This window comes from Aedes aegypti, chromosome 1, assembly GCF_002204515.2.
Source record: "Aedes aegypti strain LVP_AGWG chromosome 1, AaegL5.0 Primary Assembly, whole genome shotgun sequence".
In the NCBI taxonomy this organism is placed as follows: domain Eukaryota; kingdom Metazoa; phylum Arthropoda; class Insecta; order Diptera; family Culicidae; genus Aedes; species Aedes aegypti.
The window spans coordinates 246,958,837-246,982,517 of record NC_035107.1 but is presented as its reverse complement, the minus strand read 5'-3'; the positions used below and the strand labels follow the sequence as shown (position 1 = coordinate 246,982,517).

The following is a 23,681-nucleotide window of genomic DNA, read 5'->3' as shown; positions in this document are numbered from 1 at the left end:
TTTAGAGACCAAGAATACATCGGCATTTCCACAATCACTACTGGAAGGGTGTTTATTGGTAAGGGAGAAAAAATATCTATCACCTTCGGTCGGTGATTAAAATTATGTAAAACATGCCGATACTTGTAGTGACGAACGATCCATAGTTTGTTAGAAAATTACATAAACGTAACGTTGTTACTTTTCTGATAATAAACATGGAGAAGCAGTTGGTAATCTATCCTAGATTGAACACGATTGATCTATTCTTATTTTCTTTTAAGCTAGATAAAACTTCATCATAACCTGTTATAATTCTGATAGCATTGCTTGAAATGTTGTTATATTTTTTTTATTTTAACACCTAACCGGCTATTATTTATTACACATTCTGTTATACAATCTGTCCGAAATCATATCTCCGGTTGTTATAATTTTGATACGTCCTCCTGATCGGGTGCCGTGCGTATATGTAAAACGAGGAGTCCAATCCATGCATCCGTCAAGCGAGGTTCCTTCTGGGGTGATGTGACGTTGAAAGGGTCGGTCGGACATCGCATTATGTCGTCGCGCTGCCGATAGTTGGAAAGTTTTTGTAGTTTGCAGTCAGTCCACGAAGTACCCTCAACCTGTCAATATCGTCTCCTTCCATATAGTCCGGGGAAATTGGTCGGTTCGATTTAGGTGTCTCTTTTTGGTCTTTTTCTGTCCTTTTCGTCTTTCGGTACGGTCAGAGGTGGTCCTGCTGAACTCAACACTTCCCCGCTCTGCTCGATCTTGGTAGTGAGATGTTACCTGGCTAGAGAACAGCGATCGTTTCTTCGTTGACTCTTGATCGCGATTGACGGAGTTCTTGGAAGATCGTTGGTTTATCCGAGAAGATTTCTGCGTGCGGTTGATCGTTCCTCCGCAGAAGAAGCAAATATTGCAACAGTGATGAGCAAGTGTCGGCGTGCACGTGAAGTTGCGAAAATCGTGAAAAGCGTGAAAAGTGTGACTAATGCCGCCAAAGAAATGAAGTTGCAGCTATTATGATACACGAATGTTTGTTCAAACGTAGAGTGAAGTGGCTGACACGAATGTCCTGGAAGTTTTAATGTATATTAGTTAATCTGTTTTACATGGTCGACGGATTCAATGCTATTGTGTTTCCTGTACAACTGTTAAGTTTTATTTGTTTGGACAATCTACCCTAATCGACAATCTTTTCATTCTGGGTAAGTTCATTTTATACTCTTTTGATTGTAAAATAGTTTTGCTTAACTAAAAACTTAAAGATCAAGTGACCCTTTTCATAAAACAAAGTATAATGAGGTAAAATTTTAAACATATTTGACTTCTTTGAATGCTTATTGATTTCATTCACTTTAACTTTCTCGTCATTTCAACATCGATTATCACACTTTTACTTTATTTGAATCAAAACATTAAACACGTTTTTTTTATTCCCGAGCAAGGCTATGTAAACTTCAGTTTACGAACGAGATTCAGCTCAGAATCGATTGTGCAAATATCAGTTTATTTGAACCAAGATTTGGCGTTTACTTCTTCTTCTTCTTCTTCTTCTTCGTCTTGGCATTACGTCCTCACTGGGGCAGAGCCTGCTTCTCAGCTTAGTGTTCTTATGAGCACTTCCACAGTTATTAACTGATAGCTTTCTTTGCCAAAGTTGCCATTTTCGCATTCGTATATCGTGTGGCAGGTACGATGATAATCTATGCCCAGGGAAGTCAAGGAAATTTCCATTACGAAAAGTTTCTGGACCGACTGGGAATCAAACTCAGACACCTTCAGCATGGCTTTGCTTTGTAGCCGCGGCTAAGGAAGGCCCCTATATAAGCTACACATTTTTTCCATTGATTAATGCTTGATACTGTTTTCTCGCTTCATTTTTGTAGACTATTTCTATACAAAAACACGTTTCTATAATGAATGCTTTAACATTCCTAATTGCCAAATCAGCCTGTTCATGAATTTCAGAAACAAATATGGATATCTAATAAATACATATTTCTTAAAAAGGACGCTTTCAATCGTTTATTGTGTGGTTTATAATCTAAGTATGCAAAATTAGTCATTCTCAGGGTCTGAGTGATATGACAGTTTTCAATAATTCATTTATTTAAAATTTAATTTTGATTGCAGATATATTAAGTACGCATGAAATCTTCTTATTTAATTACTTATGCACAACATTAATTTTACACAAATTGAGCCTGAGTTTCTATGCTTTCCTTGTTTTTGAATTTTGGATTCTGCAAAATTTTCGATATTCTAATTCTGGAATTTATCCACGTTTTTTTAGGAAACTCGTCACCTTGTTTTCTACAATCAATGGCTTCCCTCGATTTATTCCACAATTTTGCTAAAAATGCTTCAAATAATTCGTTCTGCTTCAAAATCTTCAATGAATTGTTGGCCAGTAAGTTCCTTGCGAAATTCGCTTGAAATTCTTTAACGAGTTTGCTTATTGAAGTTCGTGTATTTGATAAACCACGAGTTTTGTCCCGACTGATATCAGAAATGTGAAATAGGAACCTATTCCAAGCTAATATTCGTTTGGTAAAAATGAACAGTAAAATTTCCAATGAGCCATCTTTTTGACCAATTTTCATAATCAAGTATTTTCTCGGACAGATGTAGTTCTCTACAATCTAAATTCAGCGAATATGTGGGTTGATTAATATGCACATAGCACGTATTTTCGTTTCTAGTTATGTTTATGACTATTACTTGTAGTTTTGAAATCACTTTTAGGTCACTATTTGGTGACCATAAATCATTTTTGTCAGTGAGGTGATAAAATGTCGAAAGGACGAAAGACCGAAAAGGAAAAAAGTAGAAATAACAGGTTGAGTCCGCCATGGACATTCGACCACTCATCAACTTTTACGTGTAACAAATTTGATCGGTTCCAACAAATCTGAATGCTATTCTACTGGTCTTGCTCTTCTGGACATAGAAAAAGCATTCGACAGTGTTTGGCATGAAGGCTTGATCGTAAAATTAAAACTTTGATTAACTTTTCCAACATACATTGTTAGAATAGTTCAAAGTAATCTGTCAAATCGTACACTTCAGGTTAATTATCAGAACTCCAGGTCTGTAAGACTTCTTGTAAGAGCTGGTGTTCCTCAATGCTGCCTTGAGGGGGGGACCAATATTATACAATGGGCGGTATGAATAAAAATGTAGTAAAGTTGAGTTTACTACATTCTCGGTAGTAAACGCTATATGTGGAACACGAGTGGAACATGTTTGTGTCATTTTCCTTTCTACACCTTTCGAACATACTACAAACAACGCGTTGCTATGAATAAAGGTAGCATTTACTACAAAGCTACTGGTAGTTAGCTTCAGAGGTTGCTACACATGCTATGAGATTGCGGAATTGAATGGAATAATTTGCTTTTGAATAAAAATCGTGGAAAACGATATGAGTTTTGATATTTCGGAAGGTATTTTGAGTTTTGCTTAGGAATTCTGAGGTTACGAAAACATTCGCCCCGCCAATGCTGAGATTCCGGTAAGATTACCGGCAGTAGCAATTTGTGATATCCGTGTGAATTCTGGCATTACGATAATTATGTTATTTTTTAGGAATTTTAGGATGTCGGTAGGAATTCAGATATTTATAATGTAATTCTGAATTTTACGTGTAAATTCTGATATCTCAGATTTCCTTTGGAATTCTGGAATTCCTGTAGGAACTTCGGGATTCCGATAGGGATGTCGGATTTTTTTATGATATTAAATCTTCGAGCTGTTCAGTAGAATACCTATAAGTAGATGAAAAAACCGAATTTAGTACTATATCATTTAATTCCACTAGAGTTTGTATCTTTTGACAGATACGCGTATTTCGACCTCAACTGTAAGGCCGTCTTCAGTGTCGTGTACTAGACTAGACTTATTTTTAATGATAATTCTGGAAGTTTAAATACCAGGAATACTAGGTGTTGCGAAACTGGCAACCCCGCCAGAGCGAAAGCAGAACGAGCGAACGTCAGACGGAACGGTAGAACAAACGTAGAAACGTCAAGTATAGATTGCCCAGGAAAAGTATCGATGCAATGACGATGTGATTTCTAGTGCGTGGCACAAATTTATATTATATCTTGAAAATTTACATTATAAATCGTATAATTTGGATTTTCGGAAGCATAAGTGGCAGGTCTTAGGTTTTGACCACATAGCACCACAAGAATTCTAACCTACGCTGGACACTCAGAAGTAGTTTATAGCCAAATTACCGTGTTCAATTCAAGGACCGTTGAAAACCATTTAAAGTTAAAAGTAAGGCTATTGTTAGGAATATTCTTCGAATTCGATAAATACACTGAAATTCTTGTAGCTGCTGCTAACGAGAATCAGCGTTGTCGTCGGACCCACTGTGCGACCGATTCTGGGTAGTGTGAGTACCGAGATCTGGCAAACTGACGTCTATCGTCTGTCAGCGACGTATGAATAGGAGCATAGCCATATGTCATATGGAGCATAGATCGTTCAAAACGTGTTATGAGCTAGGAAGATATTTGGACAACTAAAGTGAATTCTATTATAAATTATACTACAAGTGGCAAATTAGAGTTTGGGGAGCATTTATCGGCCGACAGGTTTGACAATAAGCTAAAATGTAATTATACTACAACTAAATGTAACATATTTAGCAGTTGGAGCGTTACACGGCTAGCTATACGGATTACTGGACTAAACCTGATCCGACTAGTACGTAATTGGAACTGTGAGTAGATCTGAAATTACTTAAGGCCTCAATTGACATCGTTGTTATTATAGTACAGATCGGTTGGAGTCAGCACTACGTTAGGAAGTTCACCAGAATTGTAGGAACAAACGTAAACGTAAGATGAACTACTATATAAAGAACCATTAGAGATAATCCATCGCTTAAAATAAACTTTCAGCTTTAAAGCTGCGCTGACTACAGGCTACTAAAAAGGCGTTTGCATTCTCCTGGTAGTGACTTCCCAACAAACTTTAAAGGTTTACCCCATCACGCACGGAATGGATTCCAACATCGATCCGAAAAACAACCACAATTGTGGTAAATGTAATCGATCCGACTCTGCCAACAACATGGTCGGGTGTGATTTATGCGATAATTGGGCTCACTTCGACTGTGCCGGAGTGTCCGATTCTATTGCGGATCCGGAAAGAAGCTGGAAATGCGAAGTCTGCCTGGCCCAACTTCACGCCCAGCAGTTATCGCGTAAATCCAAATCAACAAGTTCGTCAAACCGAAGCGGAAACTCTCAACGTCAACGTTTGCAACTTCAGCTGCTAGAAGAAGAACGGAAGCTGCGTCTGAAGCACCAAGAAGAAGAAGATGCTGCAAGGAAGAAAGCTGCTGAAGAAGAAGAGCTGGTGCGTAAAAAGCGAATGGAAGAGGAACAACGATACTTAAAGGAAAAGTTCGAGCTCTTGATGGCAGAAACGGATGGTAGCATGGACGGTTCGAGCAGTACAAGTCGGAAGAGCGATCCTAACAGTAGGACTAGTAGTCAGAAGGTAAGAGATTGGCTGAGCCGGGAACGGAACGCAAATCAGCTTTCCGGAGGTACCCCTCCTAATCCGACCACATCTGGTGTCCAAGGATCGATCGTTCCTGAGTCTGCTGATAAGAGTGCACCACGGAAGGTAGTCGCAGTAGACTTTCCACCCGAATTTACCAAACCCACTACAGCAGCTTCGAAAGGCGGAGCCCATAATGTTGGGGCAGGGCAAGTGCCGCCGAGTTCTTCCACCCCTCAGTTTTCTCGAGAGCATGTCAGTCCATCAGAAGCTCTGGGGCAACGTACATCGATTTCGCGTATTCCAATGGATATATCGGAGTTTGTTCCGGCAAGAAACAGAGCAGCCAATCCGATGACTTACGGAGAACAGGAGATTAATGCCCACTCTACCAGTGCCAACTTTAGAGACGCAGTAGATCCTCAGAGGTTGGCATATGAACAACAAAATACGAATTTTCCAGCTCAATCGTACTATAACACTGGACATCCGTCCAAGCAACGAGGATTCGTACTGGATACGGTTGACAACACAACGGTCGGTCCAACACCAACGCAGATCGCAGCACGCCAAGTAATGTCGAGAGACCTCCCGATGTTTTCCGGAGATCCTGAGGACTGGCCAATGTTCTTCAGTGCATTCCAGAATTCAACAGTGGCATGTGGATACTCCGATGCGGAAAATTTGGCAAGGCTGCAACGTTGCCTCGACGGCACGGCTATGGCGGCGGTCAAAAGTCGCCTTCTGCTACCAGCCTCAGTCCCTTACATTATCAGCACATTACAAAGGCTATTCGGGAGGCCAGAAATATTGATTCATTCTCTCCTAAACAAGCTACGAGATGTCCCTGCACCTAAGGCAGAAAATCTCCGATCCGTGATTGAATTCGGATTAGCTGTTCAAGATCTTGTGGATCACATGCAACTCGCTAGGCTAAACGAACACCTTTGTAATCCGATGTTGCTGCACGAACTAGTTGAAAAACTACCAGCGATCTATAAGATGCAATGGTCGGCTTACAAGCGAGCGAGTCAGATTGTGAATCTGGCAACTTTCGGCAACTTCATGTCGGACTTGGTGAACACTGCATCCGACGTAACATTACCAGACCTTTCGGTCTCATCATCAAAGTCGACAAGGCCAACGAGTCAGCGCCATAAGTCGAAACTGTTCGTACACACTGAAGAAGCGCCGCAGGATGAACCAGAGATGCACCAAACACTAGAAGACAACAAGAAAAGATGTTCGTACTGCTCCAGCATAGATCACGAAATTCATCGTTGTATGCGGTTCAAGGATTTGAACGTTGACACACGATGGAAGGTAATGCGAAAGAACGGTTTGTGCAGAATCTGTTTAATACCGCATCGAAGGTGGCCTTGCCGATCTGGGAAAGAATGTGGCGTCAACGGATGTCGCTTACGTCATCACGCTCTTCTACACATTTTGGATGACGATATCCCTAGAGATCACATTGAAGCAGGTCCTAGCGTCTCGAGAAATAACCAAATAGTTCACCATAACGTGCATCACGTTCTGCCGACTGTTCTATTTCGTTATCTACCAGTCTTGATAGAGGGTTCGAATGGGAAGTCAGTCCATACGTTTGCATTTTTGGATGATGGTTCGTCCTCGACCCTTATGGAGGAGGGAATAGCTAACAAACTCGGAGTAGATGGCCCATCTGATCCGCTTTGGCTCAGCTGGACAAGCAATGTTAGTCGAGAGGAGAAAGGCTCGAAACGTGTATCAGTAATGATTTCTGGACGTGAGATGGGGAATCGCTTCCAGCTGAACGATGTCCGAACTGTTCAAAGTCTTCGTCTCCCACAGCAGACGTTACAATACGATGTTCTGAAAGACGCATATCCTCATCTTCGAGGATTGCCAGTACAGAGCTACTCAAAGGCGGTCCCTGGGATCATCATCGGAATGGAACACGCACGGCTGCTGACTACCCTGAAAGTTAGAGAGGGCAGTTGTGATGATCTAGTAGCAGCGAAAACGAGATTAGGCTGGTGTGTATATGGCAAACAGTCCTGTTGCGATGTATCTGTAGGACATCTGAATCATCATTCCATTCTCTCAAATCGGGAACTCCACGAGCAAATGAAAGGGTTCTTTGCAATCGAAGAAGCAGCTATAACAGTGAAGCTGGAATCAGATGACGATAGACGAGCGAAGCAAATTATGGAGAGTACTACACAAAGAATAGGTAGAGCGTTTGAGACAGGACTTCTATGGAAGCACGAGGAAGTTTGCTTCCCAGACAGTTACAAGATGGCGGAGAAACGGTTAATACAACTGGAAAAGCGACTTTCTAAAAACCCAGAACTCAGGGAAAAGGTTGATGCTCAAATTGCAGAATATGAACAGAAAGGCTATGCGCATCGACTGACCGACGAGGAAAAACAATCATCCGACTACAAACGAGTTTGGTACTTGCCCCTAAATGTGGTCCAAAATCCCAAAAAAAACCGGAAAAGATTCGTTTGATCTGGGACGCAGCGGCTCGATCTGGCGGAGTCTCGTTCAATGATATGCTACTTAAAGGGCCTGATCTACTGACATCTCTGGTAGCTGTTCTCGTCAGGTTCAGACAAAGGAACATCGCCATCTGTGGAGACATAAGGGAGATGTTCCACCAGATAGCCATACGGGATCTCGACAAACAAGCTCAACGATTTCTCTGGAGAAGATCATCCGATTGCTCACCAGAATGTTTCGTGATGGACGTGGCAACGTTCGGAGCAACTTGTTCTCCAAGCTCTGCCCAATTTATTAAGAACAAGAATGCCGAAGAGTTTGCAGAACAGTACCCAGCAGCAGCAAATGCCATAATTAAGAGTCACTATGTCGATGACTACCTGGATAGCGTCGATACAGTCGAGGAGGCAGTTCAACTTTGGAATGACGTGCGGTACGTTCACGCACAAGGAGGATTTGAGATGCGAAATCTTATCAGCAATTCCTCTGAGGTAATGCAACACGTGGGAGAGACCGGTAATACAACAGTCAAGTCTATGAATCTGGATGAAACGCAGGATAATGAACGAGTCCTCGGAATGGTATGGAAACCAAAACTAGACGTGTTCACTTTCGATACAACATTAAGACCTGGAATTGTGGAATTGCTTACGCGGCATGCTGCTCCAACAAAACGTCAAGTGCTGAGTACCGTGATGTCCTTTTTTGACCCGCTTGGATTGATCGCGCATTTTGTGATACAAGGAAAAGTCCTAATGCAAGATATCTGGCGATCAGGAACCGAATGGGATGAGCCGATAGCAGACAGCTTGCATGATAAATGGATCAAATGGAGTCAACACATGAAGGAAATGGCGGCCGTTCGAGTACCTCGATGTTTCTTCAGTGGTGCAGACCATATAGCAATGAAGGGCATGCAAATTCACGTTTTTGTCGACGCTAGTCCAGAAGCATACGCATGCGTAGCGTATTTGAGAATCGTCGATAATGGAGTCCCACGTTGCGCCCTGCTGGCTGCGAAGTCTAAAGTGGCCCCTCTGAAACCGGTCTCCATCCCTAGGCTTGAATTACAAGCGGCGCTGATCGGGAGTCGTTTAGCAGATACCTTCTGTGGCTATTTAAGTATTCCCGTTAAGCAACGATTCTTCTGGCTCGACTCAACGACGGTACTAGCTTGGTTACGCTCAGACAGTCGCCGCTACCATCCATTTGTGGCCTTTCGAGTTGGAGAGATCTTAAGCCTCACAGCAGTGAACGAGTGGCGACATCTACCATCCAAGTTCAACGTAGCCGATGATGCTACGAAATGGGGATCTGGGCCAAGCTTCAACCCGGAGTGTCGGTGGTACAGCGGACCGTCATTCTTAAGTAAACCGGAGGAATACTGGCCGGTGCTTGTCGACCACATAGTACCTGTAACCGAAGAGCTACGCATCGTTCACCTCCAGCATCACAAAGTTAGTCAACCATTGATTGATGCCGCCCGCTTTTCTAAGTGGCAAAAGATTCTTCGTACAGCTGCTTACATATTGAGAGCAATCAAGAAGTTCAAACGACAACAAATATCTGCGTGGATTTCCAGCGAGGAATATCGTAACGCAGAGAACTTATTGTGGCGTCAGGTACAAATGCAGAGCTACCCAGAAGAATATGAAACACTGTACCATAATAGGGAACACCCGGATCAACCAAAGCAGCTCAACAAGTCAAGCTGCCTGGTACCACAATCACCGTATCTTGATGGTGAAGGAGTTATTAGAATGGATAGCCGGATTAAAGCTGCCCCCAATACTACCTTCAATATGACCCACCCTATCATTTTGGCGAAGAATCATCGTATAACGTATCTCCTTGTTGATAGCTTTCACTCTAAATTTCTGCACGGGAACAGTGAAACAGTATTGAACGAGGTACGGCAACGATTCTCCATCCCAAAGTTACGAGGCCTGGTGAAGCGTGTGTCCAGGGACTGTCAAAGGTGTCGTATACATAAAACAAACCCCCTTCCTCCTAAAATGGCCCCTCTGCCGACGGAAAGATTATCATCGTTCATCCGTCCGTTTACAAACACCGGTGTCGACTACTTTGGTCCAATAACAGTGAAACAGGGCCGCAATAACGTGAAACGGTGGGTGGTGCTGTTCACCTGCCTTTCCGTAAGGGCAGTCCACCTGGAAATCGCACATAGCCTTACCTCTCAGTCTTGTGTGATGGCCATTCGTAGATTTGTTGCTCGCAGGGGCGCGCCTGAGACTATTTGGTCGGACAATGGCACTAATTTCGTTGGAGCTAACAATATTCTGAAAGAGCAACTTCTGAAAATCAATGAGTCCTGTGCAGCGACATTCACCAATGCCAGAACTAGCTGGCGTTTTAATCCTCCCTACGCTCCTCACATGGGCGGTGCGTGGGAGCGGTTAGTGAGGTCGGTCAAAACGGCTATGATCACCATCAACGAGCATATTCATCGCCCAAGCGATGAGGTATTGGAGACCGTAATACTGGAAGCGGAAGCAATAGTAAACTCCCGACCGTTAACCTACGTACCATTAGATTCTTCCAGTGACGAAGCACTAACACCCAATCATTTCCTTTTATATGGCACCCAGGGTGTCAATCAACCTCCGATACCTTTGAAAGATACTCACGCACTTCTCAGAGACAGCTGGAATATGGCTAAGAACATTGTAGATGAGTTTTGGAGGAGATGGATACGCGAGTATCTTCCAGAGTTGACAAGACGGACCAAGTGGTATCAACCTGTGAAGCCACTTGAAGTTGGGGACTTAGTCATAATTATCGACGAAGCCAAGCGTAACGGTTGGACCAGAGGAAAGATCTTGGATGTTAAAACAGGGAAGGATGGTCAAGTACGTAAAGCTACGGTGCTGACATCAAACGGGGTGCAGACACGTGCCGCTGTGAACCTAGCATTACTGGATGTGGGGCAGACATCAGAATACAAATCTGGGGATCTCGGAGCTACACGGGAGGGGGATTGTCGTCGGACCCACTGTGCGACCGATTCTGGGTAGTGTGAGTACCGAGATCTGGCAAACTGACGTCTATCGTCTGTCAGCGACGTATGAATAGGAGCATAGCCAGGGATTGAATCCTGAGAAAATTGAGAGAATCTCTCACGTATCGCTCTCTGTAACTATCATAACATGCTGCACATTATGAGAGACTGTTTATCGTATACTGCTACAAGTTTGATCAGATTGGGGGGATAGTAGTGCATGATAAAACCCCTCTAAACATGCTCCAAACCTGGGGGACACTGTTGTTATTGGAAGTTCGTGGATTGTTTATCGTGCCAGTAAAGAAAAACACCTATCCCCAACGGTAAACAAGCGAGAAAAATGGATTTTATCATCGCTCTCTCGTTGGGGCTCTCGCTCGCTGCTTCCATTTATCAGACTTGTTACACCTTGCGATACAATGACGATCGTGGACCGCAACAGATGGGATGTTTTTCTTTGCTTGTTTTGATCGTGCTTCATTCTCAAATGAGAGCGAATTCTGCAACGCCTGAGCATAGCCATATGTCATATGGAGCATAGATCGTTCAAAACGTGTTATGAGCTAGGAAGATATTTGGACAACTAAAGTGAATTCTATTATAAATTATACTACAAGTGGCAAATTAGAGTTTGGGGAGCATTTATCGGCCGACAGGTTTGACAATAAGCTAAAATGTAATTATACTACAACTAAATGTAACATATTTAGCAGTTGGAGCGTTACACGGCTAGCTATACGGATTACTGGACTAAACCTGATCCGACTAGTACGTAATTGGAACTGTGAGTAGATCTGAAATTACTTAAGGCCTCAATTGACATCGTTGTTATTATAGTACAGATCGGTTGGAGTCAGCACTACGTTAGGAAGTTCACCAGAATTGTAGGAACAAACGTAAACGTAAGATGAACTACTATATAAAGAACCATTAGAGATAATCCATCGCTTAAAATAAACTTTCAGCTTTAAAGCTGCGCTGACTACAGGCTACTAAAAAGGCGTTTGCATTCTCCTGGTAGTGACTTCCCAACAAGCGTTTTATTAAAATATTCCTCAACAATTTCTACAAGAATTTCATCATGAGTCGAGTGGGAGAGCAATCAACCCGAGGGGACAATGATGAAACCACCAGCCACGTAGAGAGCTTGGGCTCAGCCTCTACCAGTGCTAGTCGGCGGGCCAGGCTGCAAATACATTTACAGCGGCTCGAAGAGGAGCAAGCCATCCAGAAGAAAAAGGCAGCACTCGAAATCGAAGCAGAGTATACCAGGAAGAAGTTCGAGGTTCTGGAGGCGTCTATAGCGGACGATGCAGCGAGCGTCCGCAGCAAAATTAGTAGAGGAAAATCTGACCAGCAGATACGTGATTGGATGGAAAACCTCAACATTCCATTGGGTGACGGCAATCAAGTTGCCTCAAACGTCCACGGAGAGCAGGAAGGCGCGGTCGGTGGGGAGATTGGAAATACGGGTCCCGAGAAGGATCAAACTAAGACCAACACTCTACCTCCAGCAGCAAAAATGCCAGTGTACGTCGAAAGTTTGAAGAGAGAAGAAGACCCAGGAATGCGCCCGTTAGACCAGACCTCGACCGCCGAAGACGTAGAGGACTTACGACGAATGCTTGAGCATTACAAGACGCTCTATCTCACAGAGACGGAGAAAAATCGACGGCAACCATCGGTACCGGACCGGATCGCCGGAAGCAAAGGAGCTTATCCGAAAACTTTGGAAGTTTCCAAGCATTTTAGCGGTCGTCCTTCATCAGCTCCGAAACTAGCAGGAGAAACTCAGAATCGTCCCGAATACCAACAGCGAGCGGCAGCGTACTCAGCAACCGATGGAATTAGCGAGGGTGTCGAAAACGTTCTAGGGCAAACTACTAAAGCTGAACGTGGATCAAGGCAAGAAATCTTAACCCGAAACACCGGTCACGGCAGCGTAACATTCGCCGCAGACATTCGGAACAATGCACCCCACAATGAAGAGCTGCCTGTTGAAAATGTTCGTTTTCAAGACGAAATTCGGATGCAGCCAGAAGCTCCCATGTTTCCGGTATCCCTCGGACCCACACCTCAGCAACTTGCTGCACGACAAATGCCACGTGACTTGCCACACTTCGCTGGGAAACCGGCAGATTGGCCGGTGTTTATAACCCAGTACACCTATACCACGGAAGCTTGTGGATACAGTGACGGCGAGAACATGATTCGGTTGCAGCGCTGTTTGAAAGGTGTGGCCTGGGAAGCTACTCGAAGTCGCCTAATTCTGCCTGCTTCTGTACCCCATGTGATTGAAGCACTCCGCATGCGCTATGGACGATCTGAACTGCTGATAGAGTCGCTGATCGAGAGAGTTAGAAGTACGCCGAGTCCCAAGGCTGATAAGCTGGACACCATAATCGAGTATGGAACAAAAATTCAAACTCTGTGTGACCATATCACCGCCGCCAATTTATTGGATCACCTGGGCAACCCAACCCTATTGAAAGATTTAATTGAGAAGCTTCCTGCAGAGTACAAAATGCGATGGGCATCGTACCGGAAGAATCGACCTCTGGTTAATCTTCAAACGTTCGGCGAGTATATGGAAGAAGTCGTGGCTGATGCGTGCAGCGTATCGTCTTATGGGGGGAGTGACATTGAACGATTAACGAAACGCGAAAAAGAAAAGGCACACGACAGGACCTTTATGCATTCCGATGCTGGGGTAACTAGCAGTACATTTGCGAAGAGTAGCATGAATCGACCAGCAGATTCCAGCAACAATTTTGATTGTTTGGTCTGCAAGAAAACTGGACATCGTGTGAGGGACTGTACGGTTTTCAAGGCACTATCAACCGATGAACGTTGGAAAAGAGTTCAAAGCCTCGGCCTTTGTCGCACCTGCTTGTACAACCATGGCCGACGATCCTGTAGAATCAGCAACAGATGTGGAGTGAATGGTTGCTTAACACGTCACCATCCACTTCTTCATTCCAATGCGAAGGATGCAACGACTTCCAGTGCACCGGCACCACTTGATCACCACTTCCACAACAGAGACATTCCATCTTTGTTATTCCGTATAATTCCCGTCGTCTTGTACAGTGGACCAAAGAAGGTCACTGCATACGCCTTCCTCGATGAAGGCTCCAATATTTCAATGATCAAGCGGGAATTGGCGGCGACGCTTAAAGTGACGGGCTACCGACATCCGCTGTGTCTCAAATGGACTGGCAATGTGACAAGAGAAGAGAATGATTCGCATCGAGTAACAATAGAAATTTCTGGCACTGATGAACAAGCACCGAGGTACATTATGTCAGAGGTAGGAACTGTGGAGTCGCTCGAATTGCCCAGACAAAGTTTGCCGATCGAGCAGCTAGCTGATAAATTTAAACATTTGCGAGGCCTACCCATACAAGAGTACCACAACGTGACACCTCAGTTGCTAATCGGTGTCGATAACCTGAAGTTGGCCGTTCCACTAAAGGTTAAGGAAGGGTGCGAAGGTGGTCCAACAGCCGTCAAGACAAGGCTTGGTTGGTGCGTATACGGAGGCCATCGTGATGCAGGACAACTCTCGGTTAACTACCATGCTTGCGAGTGTTCTGAAGGTGATAATTTGGACCGAACGTTGAAAGCATATTTTTCGCTAGAAGAAGTTGGAATACAACCGGCCGGCGCCGGAATCTCCGCGGACGAGAAACGTGCCCTTCGAATCCTCGAGCAAACAACAAAACGGATGGATCAACGTTATGAGTCGGGTCTGTTATGGAAATATGATGATTTCGAATTTCCCGACAGCTATCCAAAGGCTGTCAAACGGCTTCAATGCCTGGAGCGAAGGCTGGCTAAGGATCCAATGCTCAACGAGAATGTTCGAAAGCAGATTTATGAGTACGAGCAGAAAGGCTACGCACATCGTGCGTCACCCGAGGAGCTCAAAAGCGGTGATCCTCGTCGAGTGGGGTATTTACCGCTTGGAGCTGTAACTAACCCAAGGAAGCCCGGAAAGGTCCGGCTCATATGGGACGCTTCAGCGAAGGTTGATGGCACATCATTAAATAGCATGCTCCTAAAAGGGCCCGATCAAATGACGCTTCTCCCTACGGTACTCTTTCGCTTCCGACAACATCCGGTAGCAGTGAGCGCCGATATTAAAGAGATGTTCCACCAGGTACGCATTCGACCCGAAGATTGCCATTCACAGCGGTTTGTGTATCGAGCCGACCCAACATCACCGCCGGAAACGTACCTGATGGACGTAGCCACCTTCGGGTCAATTTGCTCCCCGGCCACAGCGCAATTTGTAAAAAACACGAATGCCAACCAGTTCGCCCTTGAATGCCCTAGAGCAGTGCAAGGAATCGTCCACAACCACTATGTGGATGATTACCTCGACAGCTTTGCAACCATAGATGAAGCTGCCCGAGTTGCTGCACAGGTGAAGGCAATCCACAAGTACGGAGGGTTTGAAATTAGGAATTGGTGTAGTAACCAACGAGCCGTCCTAGAACAACTTGGAGAAGTAGAGCAACAAACCATCATCGATTTAAACTCTGGCCTAGAAAAGCAATCAGAACGGGTTCTCGGAATACTTTGGGACACTAGAGCGGACGAATTCCGATTCAACACATCAATGGCCGAAGACATTGCCCAGCTACGAAAGAACAACATCAGGCCAACAAAACGCCAGCTAGCAAGGTGCGTCATGTCGTTCTTCGACCCTCAAGGGTTTTTAGCGCCGTACTTGGTATTCGGGAAAGTGTTACTACAAGACACCTGGCGCGAAGGAACTGGTTGGGATGAACGAATCAGTGACGGAACGTTTGAAAGATGGAAGCAATGGATGAATATGTTAGATGACATCGACGGTGTAAGAATTCCAAGATGCTACTTCTCTTCAGGAGATCTTTCAACATTAGAAATCCACACATTTGTGGATGCGAGCGAGACAGCATATTCGAGCGTCTCGTATTTCCGGAGAACTACTGCTTATGGTCCAGCCGAGGTGGCATTCGTGGCAGCAAAAACCAAGGTGGCCCCATTGAAACCAGTAACAATTCCCCGTCTGGAGCTGATGGCATGCGTTTTGGGAGTACGGCTGGCTAAATATGTAGTCGATGGACATTCGCTACCCGTTCACAGGATTTTTTTCTGGAGTGATTCAGAGGTCGCAATGAGTTGGATATACGCAGATCCCCGAAAGTATCGCCCATTTGTTGCTTTTCGAGTGGGTGAAATATTGGAGAAATCTAATCGTGAAGAATGGCGCTGGGTTCCTTCCAAGCTAAATCCAGCTGACGAGGCAACGAAATGGGGTTCAGGACCACACTTCAACAAGAAAAGCATTTGGTACGGTGGACCGGTAGATTTTCTTCGCTACCCTGTAGACCAGTGGCCACAGAAAAAGACACCTTGAATGGTGACGGACGAAATACGGGCCTGCTATGCTCATCGTCAGTTACGAGTTCCAGAACAATTGCTGGATGTGAAAAGATTCTCTTCTTGGAAAAGGATGCAGCACGTGATGGCTTATGTTTGCCGGTTTTTGAACAATTGTAGATTATCAGTCAATGGCCAAGAGAGGGAGATCGGCCATCTGTCACAGCCAGAGTACCAAAGGGCAGAAGAATGTTTGTTTCGTGCGGTACAATGGGAATCGTACGCCGACGAGTTAGCTACTTTGACCAATAATCAGCTGCTTCCAATTCAGAAGCGCCAACCACTGGAAAAAAAACAGTGTTCTTCACAAAATATCTCCGATATTGGACGCAGCCGGAGTTTTGTGTATGGATAGCAGAATAAGTGTAGCTCAGCATGTGCCAGTCGAAATGAAATTTCCGGTAACCCTCCCAAAGAAGCATCGTTTGACCATGTTGGTGCTCGAGGATCTTCATCGCAAATTATTGCACGCTAATAATGAAGCTGTCGTCAACGAAGCACGGCAACGTTACTACATAGCTCAACTACGCACCCAAGTTCGGCAGGTATCCAATCAATGCCAACTGTGCAAGATACGTCGATCCAAACCTGCTGTACCACGGATGGCTTCTCTACCAGATGCTAGGATGTCGGCTTATGTACGTCCTTTTACATACTGTGGCCTAGACTATTTTGGGCCTCTGATGGTGAAGGTCAATCGCAGTCACGTGAAGCGGTGGGTGGCCATATTCACATGCTTAACGATACGCGCGGTTCATGTGGAAGTAGTTCACACACTGACTACTGAATCATGCAGCAAAAGAGTTCGCCGATTCATCTGTCGACGTGGGAGCCCCGTCGAAATCTACAGCGACAATGCTACGTGCTTTCATGGCGCTGACCGTCTTCTAAGAGAGCAAATCAACAAAAGACTCGCTACGGAATTCACCAGTACTCAAACTGAGTGGAAATTCATTCCCCCAGGTACAGACGGTAGACAAAGTATCTCTTCTTAAAGGTCCGTGGACAGCAATCCAGAAATATCTGGATATATTTTGGAAGCGCTGGACTAGGGAGTACCTACCGACCCTAACTAAACGCACAAAATGGTTCGATGAAGTCAAACCTATCGAACCCGGAGATCTGGTTTTGGTCATAGATGATATTAAGCGGAATGGCTGGGTACGCGGACGTGTACTCGAGGTATTAACCGGTGCAGATGGACGAATACGTCAGGCGATCGTACAGACTGCCGGAAATGCTCCTGCTAGGAAGTCTATTTCGAAACTGGCGGTCCTTGAGATATCGAAAGGTGCTGGAACCGAAGACATCGAGGGTTCCACCAGGGGGGAGAATGTTGCGAAACTGGCAACCCCGCCAGAGCGAAAGCAGAACGAGCGAACGTCAGACGGAACGGTAGAACAAACGTAGAAACGTCAAGTATAGATTGCCCAGGAAAAGCACCTATACGTATCGATGCAATGACGATGTGATTTCTAGTGCGTGGCACAAATTTATATTATATCTTGAAAATTTACATTATAAAGCGTATAATTTGGATTTTCGGAAGCATAAGTGGCAGGTCTTAGGTTTTGACCACATAGCACCACAAGAATTCTAACCTACGCTGGACACTCAGAAGTAGTTTATAGCCAAATTACCGTGTTCAATTCAAGGACCGGTGAAAACCATTTAAAGTTAAAAGTAAGGCTATTGTTAGGAATATTCTTCGAATTCGATAAATACACTGAAATTCTTGTAGCTGCTGCTAACGAGAATCAGCGTTTTATTAAAATATTCCTCAACACTAGGAATATTGCGGAAATATTAGAAATCTGGTAAAAACTCTAGAATTGGGGTGAGAATGGGATTCCGGATATTAATCTCTTGGAATTCTGTGGGTATCTTTGAGACGGTATTTCTGTAAGATTCTATGAGATTGCGGTTTGATTCCTGCGAATGATTGTGTAAATATTTGTAATTCTGAAAATCAATCTTTATAATTATTGTAAAAACCTTCAAGATTCCGTTGATCTCCAGTTCCGTTGGAATTTCAAAACAATGATTTGGTATAATCCTTTTGAATGTCGGTAAATATTTTATAGATTTCAACGGGATTTTTTGTGATATCGATAATAATTTTAATAATTTCAAAGGGAACCCTGGTGTTTTAGGGGAGATCCTCATTGAATTCTAAAGACTACCAATGGAATTTCTACAATTCCCATAAAAATTTCTACATTCTAAATTCTAGAAATTCCAAGGATTCTATCAGAAACCCTACCAAAATAACGAGAATATCACAGAAACACTTAGAATTTCCGGAATTCAACATGCTGTTAAGAAAACACACGGGGAGCATCAAAATTCTACCGCAATTTCACCAGAATCTCTGTACTGGTGCTAGAAAATATGTGGTTCCTAATTTGATAGCTGTAATCTCAAGATCTCTTCATAGATGTTAAGCTAATATTAAAAAAATCATCAATCCAGAAAATTCTTTGATGTACCATCATCATAAAATCATAGACATAAAGAGAATACCAGACTAACGCAGAATTACACTACAAATCTTGTCAAATTACAACACCTTCATGATTTTGTGCAAATTGTCACGTAATCGATCGAAAAGTTTTTTATGCATACCAAAAGTGTAGTAAACTTTATGGATTTTGTTTTTCAGTAGATGCTACATGTAGTAAAGTTCAACATTTTTATTCGTACCACCCATTATCGGTAGTAATCGCTATATGTGGAACACGAGTGGAACATGTTTGTGTCATTTCTCTTTCTACAGCTTTCGAACATACTACAAACAACGCGTTGCTATGAATAAAGGTAGCATTTACTACAAAGCTACTGCTAGTTAGCTTCAGAAGTTGCTACTCATGCTTTGCGATTGTTGAAATGAATGGAATAATTAAAATTTGAGTAAATATCATAGGAAAATTATGTCAGCTTTGATATTTCGAAAAGTATTTTAGGATTTCCGTAGAAATTTTGATATTTCGATAAGAATTTTGAGATTCTGGTAAGGAATTTTTAATTTATGTGAGAGATCTGGTATTCTTTCTGACGTTAAGTCCCAACTGGGACAGAGCCTAATTCTCAGCTTAGTGTAGTTATGAGTACACGGGAAAAAATACTGCAGTAAAAACTACTATTTTAGCTGACTATGCCCATTCTTGAAATTACCATGGAATTTCAGAACAAATTACTATATTTATAGTACCTCCCACCACATTGCCGGTACATTTGACAGAAGCCATATTCGACTATCGGATTTCGAATACAGACATGGTAAAATCGAGCGCATTTCTGTTCTGCTAAAAATTGCCGGTGCGAGTGCTTAAGTTAACCCCTTAAAATGGTAGTTTATAGCGCACATTTTTTTTGCGTGTACTTACACAGTTTTTAACTGAGAGCTTTCAATATCAATTGACCATTTTGCACGTGAATATAGTGTGGCAGATACGAAGACACTCATTACGATAATTTAGTTCAATCTGGCATTACGATAATTATGTTGTTTCTTAGGAATTCTCGAATGTCGGATGGATTTCAGCTAATTATAAAGTAATTCTTATTTTATGTAAGAATTCTGACATCCCAGATTCTCTGATTTTCTTTGGAGTCCTGGAATACCTATAGTAATTCTGGGTTTTCGATAGGCATTCTAGATTTGTTATAACAATTCTGGGATTCTGTAAGAATGGATTCTTTTGGGAATATTGTAAATCCGGTATTTGATCTAGCTATTAATCTTTTGAAATTATTCGGGTATCTTTAAGACGGTATTTCTGTAAGAATCTCTGAGATTTCAGTGAGATTCCTGCAAACTCTGGTCCGATTCTTTGGAATTTTTGTAAACTTTAGATCCCTTTGATTTCCAGTTCCGTTGAGATTTCAGAGGAAATCTTCAATTATTATTATCAGAATTTTTATAGAGGACAATGGACGACCTCTGGTGATTTTTCTTTGCAAAAGTAAGTTTTCCCATAGTAAATCCAATACAAAATTTGAAGGGCTGGCGCTAAAATATAATTTCACCGATCGAGCTGAAATTTTGCACAGTTGTAATGGGACCTAAATGCAATCCAAAAAGTGGACTGGAGCGAGAATCTAAATTTTTCATATAACCGTGTCCCAGGCTACTGCTCATGTTCGAAAGTAGTAAGTACTACATGTTCGAAAGGTTTTTTTATTCATACCAAAATTGTAGTAAACATTGTGGATTTTATTTTTGAGTAGATGCTACATGTAGTAAAGTTCAACCACAGACAAAAAAAACTTAAAACTTAAAACTTCTTTTTCAAAATTCATCTCAACAGATGAACTTATTTTGGTCAAAATCATATTCACTTAATGTTGTTAACTATGAAAAAAGATATGAATACAAAAACAAAAAAAGCAATAGAAGTTTGCCAAAACACAACTATATTAGGGTATTCAGCTATTTAAAATGGAAAATCATCGAAAAAAAAACTAGAAATTTTAATTACATTTACTTGAATGTTGACAGTTTTTCACGCTTTGTCCTCCGAATGTGCGGTTTTCCAGTTACACTTGGTGACCAAGGGAGGTACTCGCGGCTCTTTACTGCTACCCCAACGTGCCGCTGGTTCTAAAATGTAAAGAAGCATACAATATTACGACCAAACAATGGTGAGCGCGTAATCAATTTTCTCGAAAACATCCATTTTGGGAATTTAGCAGAATTTGCTGATTAAATAGCCAACAGCGCACTGCAGTACCACGTTGGAAATAACTGCTTGCAAACAATATCTTTCAAGCGGATTGATTACCTGTAATTTGGTGATTAATATTTTTTACCTTTCCGTGTTAAGCCTGAACCCTCTAATACCCATAATTTTATTGTCGATCTAAATATCATTTTTAGTTATCTAAAATCGTTCTAAACACGTTTTGGTTTTTGATTTTTATAATATTTATTTTTGAACATCCCTATTCTTTTTCATTTTTTCTTTAAGCCTCTTCTAGTTACTGATTTTTAGCAATAATAAAAATTCAAGTTTTACTGTACTTTTACAAATATGAAATCTTTATTTTTTTTCCGGGTGATTAACGGAAAAACAGGTTTGAAATTATTTTAATATCACCAAGCTCTTCTTATATGATAGGTTGATCGTAGAAAAATATAGAAGGTACGATTTTTTACATTACACGTTAAATGAACCCCAGGCATTTGTAGATTATATAAAAATATAATTGTTCAAACAATTTTCAAAACTACAAAACAGTTTCAAAAGTCACAAAAAACGTTTCTTATATGCGTGTTAATAGTCAAGGTTTAAGCCAAAAATAAAATCATTTTGATTTCCGAGCTACGAAAAAAATACACAAAATTCCAAAGTGGGTCTAAAGGCTGGGTTGGGTATTAGAGAGTTAAAACTGGTTAGCCATTTAGGTTGGTGGCTTTTCAATGTTACTACCATTCGACAGCCGTCCTCCTTCCTTGTTGGTGACAGGTTCCAGTGACTTTTGAGCAATCTAAGCCAGCTGTCTCCTCTCTCTCAGGATTAAATTACTCCAAAATCGTGAGGTGAATTAGCAACAATAATAAATTTACAAATTTCGATGATGGCCTACTTTGTCTTTAAAATTGAAAATGTATATGGTTTAACTGGTCGATTTGCATACATGTTTTAAAAATATGAAAAGTTATTTAAAAAAAACAGCTCTTAATGTCTGATATAAAGCTTGAAATTTCGTTGACTTCTCTGGCCAAAAAATATCGGCGTGTCTGTCACACGATAGAAACGAGAATTAGTGGAACGTAAGGTCAAGAAGAAGAATAGTCAGAATGATAGCCATAAATCCAAAATTTTGCAACGCAAACCCGTCGCCTAAAAACGGGGCGTTGCCCATTCCCCACACTCAAAATGCACTCTCTGTTCTACAGTCTGCTCATTTCCAATGCTTTACCTCGCATCCGAATGGCAATCGTTTCCCCGCATGATGATGATTCCAAATGCTGGCACGCGATTGGTCGATTGTTCCGCAGCATAGCCGAGACCGACGGCTGTTGGCAGTGCCGATTCGTTGGGACGGAAAAGGAGAGGAAACGTAAAACGTGTTTTCCTGACCATTGCCGCCGCTGAATGCATGAATGGGGCAACGAAACGAACAGTCACTCAGTTGTCATGGCCACGCGAGCATAGCAACGGGCGGGCGGACGATAATATGCAGTAGGCGATGATGAGCATGTTTCATCGGGTAGTCGTAAGGGGAAGAAAATGTTAGGGTCGACTCGGTAATTGTGGCCGTTGGTCCAAGAAAACATGAATAATCCCTGATGAAAAATGTTATTTCCCGGTACGGGTTTATTGTAACAATGCCATATTTTGCGACTGGTTTACCATAGAACAAAAGGTATTTTTGGCAAAAGAAGATTGCAACGATTTTTATCGAAAAATTTGGGTTATATTTGACATGCGTTCCAATGTACTCATTAGTACTATACCTGAGAGGGAGCTTCAAAATCATTTTCAATTTTTTATTTTGAATTCTCTGCACTGAGAAAAATCTACACGTCAAGGTCGTGTGTTTTACTTATAGATTTGCGCAATGAGAAAAACCACATGATTTGAGTGTGGTAGCCATATGGATTTCATCATTGATTTCACGGTATAATAATATGTGTATCAACATTAGGTTGTCATGTGAAACAAACATGAATTTCCAAATATTAAATCATGAAAACCAACTGATTTGCTTATTGAATTCGAAATGTAGTAGCTTTAGATAGTCATGTGTGATAGAACATAAATGTCATGGGACTGAAAGAAGAAATTTGGTAGAAAAACTTTTGCTCCCCAAAATATGGATCCGAGGCTCCTCTGCTTGTCGCAAGCTCTCTTGATTTTTTTTTACAAACCCGTGAGCCAGCAACAAGCGGGGCGCCGCAAATCCATAATTTGGGAAGCCAGGGATAAGCATATTCCATTTTTTTCGAAACTGAAAGCCAGGAAAATCTGTTAGTGGAATCTGATTTTTCTACTAAACTATACATTATAAACAATGTTTTTTTATAGAAAGGTAGAATTCTCGTATATCGGTCAACTTCACTAATAACAGAAAAATCGAATTCACAAATTTTCATCTCACACTTTCAGCTTCAAAATTTGCTTCTTCTCTATGGAAGCATGATGATGACTGTCGTTCGACACGAGGTCCAACCGCAATTCAGTTCACTATGCATCCCATGGGTTGATCACAAACTATTTAGAAG

At 42.3% G+C, this 23,681-nt stretch overlaps 1 protein-coding gene across 2 annotated transcripts in view; it reads left to right on the top strand.

Moving 5' to 3' along the window:
* Positions 1-532: 532 nt before the first annotated feature.
* Positions 533-23,681, top strand: part of LOC110674063 (protein glass) — a 59,412-nt gene continuing 36,263 nt past the window's right edge. For both annotated transcript variants that reach the window (XM_021837432.1, XM_021837431.1), the window contains exon 1: positions 533-1,196. The gene's annotated coding sequence lies outside the window, so the exon portion shown is untranslated. The remainder of the gene's footprint in view (positions 1,197-23,681) is intronic.